Genomic DNA, 6,051 nt, shown 5'->3' with positions numbered 1-6,051 from the left:
GTTCATGCCCCGGTCCGGGAAGATCCCACATGCCGCGGAGCGGCTGGGCCCGTGAGCCATGGCCGCTGACCCTGCGCGTCCAGAGCCTGTGCTCCGCAACGGGAGAGGCCATAGCAGTGAGAGGCCCGCGTACGGCAAAAAAAAAAAAATTCTACCGTAATATTCACCTTGGCCTTATCACGTTAAACAAAGAAAAGCAAGTATGACTGAACTTACTTCTCAGAAAGCCCTTATGCTTCAGCAAGAGTCTCTGAAGTCTCTTTTGTTACATAATCGTACAAGAATGATTGATGCTAAATGATATTCTTAAACCCTCCTAATCAATTAAATTTATAATATTTATGATTAGGTAATGTGTTGCCTTGTTTATGAAATATGTACATGCTTTGAAAATCTATTTACAATGAGTTTTTATGACATTCCTATTAATAGGCTGTCATTGTAACACTATTATAACATTGTTTATATAGGAATTTTAATCCCATCTGTTTCTTTTAATTTTTAGCGCTCTCCCCAACCAACTGTAAAGGGTCTGTACTTTATACTATTGTGGAGCTTTAGGTTATTTGTTAGTATAATATCCACATTAATCATTCATTTAACAAAGCAGTATTGAATGCTACTATGTGCTTAGACTCTTCCAATGTTGTGAAGAGTGAGTGGTTAAAAGTTTCTCCAAATATATTTGAAATCTAAAAGTTTTTTATTCCATGCATTTTAAACATTGGTAAAGATTGTCTCATATTCACACGTTTTTCTAAATAGTAAGAAATTGTTGGTGTTGAATAAGGTATGAATTACAGTTTAAGCCTTGTCCATATTTGCTGCCTTTGTAAGATATTTTTCTCCAGTAAGAGCTCTCTGAAAAAGGGGAATGTTCTGATTAAAGACATGCACACACACACACACACACACACACACACTCACACACACAGTTTTAATTACCTTCAAATTTAGGTAGCTTTCAGTTGTTGAGCACATGTTAACATACTGACCCAGATGAAGATTGAATTTTCCCTTAAGAGATTTGTAATGTAGTAGGGGAGAGATTTGCCTCTTTCAAAATGTGGCACTCCTTCCCTACTTGTTAGATTGTGAAAGCAGTTGTTTATGCTTTATTTGTTTCCCAAACTTCAGTTGTTGCTGTACCATCTTCATAATTTTTGCTATATTCACATACCACCTGTACTACTGTGCTTCTGTATATATACTATTTTTAACTTAATTACATTTACTTAATAATAATATTTGTTAAAACACTAGGTTAATGTGATAGCTGTAAAATTTTCAAATATACTTTAATATAAATATATGACTTCTAAATTAAATATTTTTGTGTGTGTCTGTGTGCATCCCCAAGTCTTCTCAAGTGCTCTTAGTACTACACATATCATACTTTGGGAAGCTCTATATGTAGGAGTTACCTTTGAAAGTGAGGAATGGCAGAAAAAAATTAAATGAATAAATAATAATAACCGTAGCAACGGTAACAAGAGCTATTATTTATTAAAGGCTTTACATGTGTCATTTAATTTTATCTTATTTAATCTCTGCAACTCTCACAGGCATGCCTATCACAATGTGAAGCAAAAGGGCAGGAAAGAGGGAACAGTGGAAGTGAAACTTCATTTTGCATAGAGCAGCTGTAACTAATACATGCCATAATATTTTAGTATTTATTCTCTAGTTAGCTGAGATTTCATACCTGATTATTTTACAAAAATTCGAGTGTGATGGTGGCAGATTAAAACACTTTTTATCAAATATATTTGCTGTTAGTCAAACAGAACAATAATCTCAGAAAAAGGATGTTAGTGTCAATTAAACCCATTCTAAGAATGCAGGATTAAGTGGAAGAAATTAGATTAAAATACTTTTTTTTTTTTTTTTGGCTAATTGTTTTTTGTTTCTCCAGTTGCTAATCAGTGAGAATATCTTTGTCCTACTGAACCAAGGCATTTGTTCAAAAGCCTCTGCATTCTCTGGTACAAGTGCCTAATTTATTAAAGGCAAAATTCTTCTAGCTCTCTGCTAAAAAGTAGTGAAACAAATATTTTTATAAACATATTGTCACAAAATACTAAAGCTGGAAGAGCCCTGAGGAGCCTAAGACAACTCCCCCACTTTACAGAGGAAAAAAAGTCCAAACCTGGCAATAATTAGAAAATATTTCCCTGTGTTTGCATAATTGGTATTTCCATCCTAAAGTTTATGACATGCACATGTTTTTATTTGCATACCTGAATTTTGCTTCTAATATATGGTAAACTCCCAGCACCAACTATGTCTTGTTTGTTTCTCACCTGCATTTTCAGCAGAATGCCTTGTACTTAGCTGGTGCTAAATAATTGTTTTTTGACTAAATGGAATAATATACCCCATAAACCTGTCTTTTAATTCTTCTTTGACATAAACTTTCTAGATACTTAAACCTCATTCCATTATTTATCTTCCCCATAAAAGGGTTAAAGACAGTGTATTTGAGAGATACTTTGGTGTGAAATGTACTTTAAGAAGTGTTGTATTTCCAGAGCTCTGCTTTCACCTGTGAAGGTCAATGCATCTTCCTTTTTAATCCTCAAAAAAATTTTTAACAGCTTGATGGAATATAACACGCTTCTCCGATCTCCTCCTTCTTCCCGTGCCTTTTTCCCCACGAGTTTCTGTTTTTGGTTTTGTTTTCTATTCCTCTTGGCACCTGGACATATTTTTCTGCCAAATGAGTCAGTTAGAGTGGAAGTGTTTAACTCACATTTTCCATCTTGGCTGGGAAAAGAGGTTTGAAGGCAAAGATGCCTGAGTATTCTTCATTAGGGTCCTCACACAACCCTCCTGACCCTCTCCTGAGAACACCGCTTTGTATTCAAGTTAGAAAGCACCAAATGATCTGCGACTGTGCAAAAAAGTCACGAGATCTTGAAATCACAAGATCAATACCCAGTTTATAAAGTTTTTCTCTGAAGAAAGGTAAAAATGTTATTGAGTTACTTGTGTGTATGTATTTTTCTTAATACCTAGTCTCCCTCCACAAAGGATTTAAGGAGGTTTTACAAACACAAATAATACTGTAGGATAAAGAGTGGAAAGGAAAAATATGTAGATTTTTCAAAAAGGGAAAAGGTAAATAGGGGTAGAATTATAATTTGAAAATGAATTGTTTGTATTCTAGCATAGAGTAGCTACTACCTGTTGAGTGTTTATTGTATATGGAACACTTAACACTATCTAATCAAAATATCTAGTCTAATCTAGTGGAATAATCACTGTTTTGAATCTGTCTAGATTTCGTAGACGTAGAAATTGAGGCTTGGACAGGTTAATTTATTCAACTCCACAACTGTTAATTAGTGTCGGAAATGAGTTTTGAACCCTCTGATCACCACTACAACGTCGATATCTTGCTTTTGGCACAGGTTTTTATGGTAACCCACAGTACTATCTCAGCAAACATACAAATAACTTAGCTTCATTAAATTAGTCATTTTTTTTCCAACCATCAATGCTTAAGAAGTAGAATAGGTTGGAGGAGCAGTAATTGTTGGGTGCTGGCGGTAGTTGTGGTTTTGATGGAGGAAGTAGTAAAATATGCAGGCTGTCCCTGCTCTTTCCTACAATGCAGGTCCAAAGCAGATCATTTAAAGTCTAATGTTACCTTGGAGGCTGTATTCTTCACTGAGATCTTGTTGTTAAATAAACCACATAGACCGAGCAATATGCTGTAAAGGTGAAGATATGACACTATAAAATTCTACTATGATGTAAATTGCTCAAAATTGTGGTTAAAGCTCTTTAAAGTCATCAATCACCACGCACATTCATTAAACAATATGGTATGTATATAATAATACAATACCATACTGCAATATCACAAACCGGACCTAAAATGAATTTATCGGCTATATTAAATACTAAATACTTAATGGGTTGCAATTTTGTTTGCACTAGACTTAGAACATAGGAAAAAAATTGGGACAACCTGAATAGCTCAGGTCTCTTGAGAAAGCTTTTTGAACGGCTTCTTTTCCTCCAGATAAACTTCACTGTAGCAAATGGAAGCCATCAGAATAATTCCCTAGACCTTAAAGCTAACTCAAAGTACTGTAATTTGTCTCCTCGACAGCTTATTGAGCTAGATCAGAGCAATAATTCAAGAAAAATGTGCTGACTCTCTATGTCTTAGGCACTGTGCTAGGAACATTATGCATATCATTTAAAAAAAATTTAATTGCAACTCCATGAGATGTTATTATCCCCATTTTAGAGATCGAGAAACCACAGAAAGATCAGAGAAGTAAAATAATTTGCCCCAGGGCCACATCCATGATGGAGCCTGAATTTAAACCTAGATATGATGCCAAATCCCATGGACTTAACCACTGGACTGTCTGCCTACCCTCTCAAGGAACTGCTAAGGTTGTCATAAAGATTTGACTGTATAGACAGTTGCTTCAAGAGAGGAAAAAGGCAAGAGGATTTGGAGCACAGATTTATTTGCTAAATTTGCTAAAATTGGAAGACGGAACTATTGTATTCTAGTTATTGAGTAGAGGCATACCATATTCAATATATTTCTCTACTCTACACACTGTCCAGGTGATAAAGGGGCCTAGGAAGAGCAACCAGGAAATATCGTCTGTGTTCAGGTCATAGGCAAATCACAGGATGAATATCTGCCTCCTCTTTCTCTTACATCCAGTCTCTCTTTTGATGAGAAGAAGAATAACCTCATTCTGAATCAATGAAAAGACTTCCGTCTTCTTGCCACTGGATATATGTTATCTGCACTTACAGAATTCAAAGTGTGCATCAAAGGAGCATTCTCTTGGGATGAAAGGTAATGAGATAAAATGAAAGAGAATGGGTAGTTTTAAAATCATGGAGACCTAGGATCAAATCCTGGGGTTGATGCTTTTTAGTAGCATAGCCTACTTTACTTCTTTAAGCACCGATTTCTCTTTCTGAAAAATGAGGGTGATCCAAATTACCTCCAGAGCTATAATACAGATATAATGCATGTAATACAGATAAACTCATGACACTGAGGCATAAAACAAATGAAGTCTTTTCACCTCTTGTATTTGCCCAAGAGCTCTTCCTTTCCCTTTCCTTCTCCTCTCCCCTCCCCTCCCCTCCCCTTCCCTCCCTCTTTTTCTATCTCCTCTTCTCCCTTTTCTTTTCTTTATCTTATTTTTTTTTCTGTACCAGCAGTTTTTCACAAGCCCTAGAGTTTTGTATATGTATATTGTTGCTGCAACTATGTATAAATGCAACTGATTCTTTGCATTCATTTATATGCTGGTATAAGTGTTTCATCCTCCCAAGTTTTATAGGGGAAGTCTGGATGCTGGTGGAGCAGTGAGAAAGAAGAACTTATTTTACCTCTGACTTGAGCACTGAAAACATACACCTTCACCACTGTTGCAACTCCATACTTCTAAGAACTGGTGAGTTGAAGAACATTGTGTCTCCATTAAAGAAGATATATTGTAAAACATAGCTAATGATGAGACAGCAACAACAACAAAAATAGAAACAAGGATCTACTATGTAACGGCTTCCCAAGTATTCTCCCTTTAAGGAGATTTTGAGATCCAGCTTTTCTGTGGTTAGACACTGTGAGAAAATATTGTTGGAAACTCCAAGGGTGATGTAAGTAATTGGGTATATTTTAGAGCTGGATTTCATCATCAGCTAGCTTGTCACTGCCATCTTATAAATGTGTTTTTGTACTAACTCCGTTGCCCCAGGTAGTCGCTTGCCTCTGTAAGAAATCTCTCAGCTGTGGCCTTCTCTTGGAGGGAGGGAGCTGGCCAAAGGGTGCATATCAACCAAAGCTCTTCATTATATTGGCCTAATTGATCCTACATTTCTCAGCAAATCTCTCTTTCTCCTTCTCTTTTGCATAACTCCAGTGGAATCATTTCCACTGAATTACATGGAAGAGTCTGTTCATGGGGCTAGCCTGGCAGTTAGGTTCTCTGTTGGATTTTTAGCTTTCACAATTTTGTAATTTGCATATACTCTTTTCTTGGAGGCATATTTCATTCTTGG

This window comes from Lipotes vexillifer, unplaced genomic scaffold (assembly GCF_000442215.2).
Source record: "Lipotes vexillifer unplaced genomic scaffold, Lipotes_vexillifer_v1.1 scaffold317, whole genome shotgun sequence".
In the NCBI taxonomy this organism is placed as follows: domain Eukaryota; kingdom Metazoa; phylum Chordata; class Mammalia; order Artiodactyla; family Lipotidae; genus Lipotes; species Lipotes vexillifer.
Note: the sequence above shows the minus strand (reverse complement) of the source record.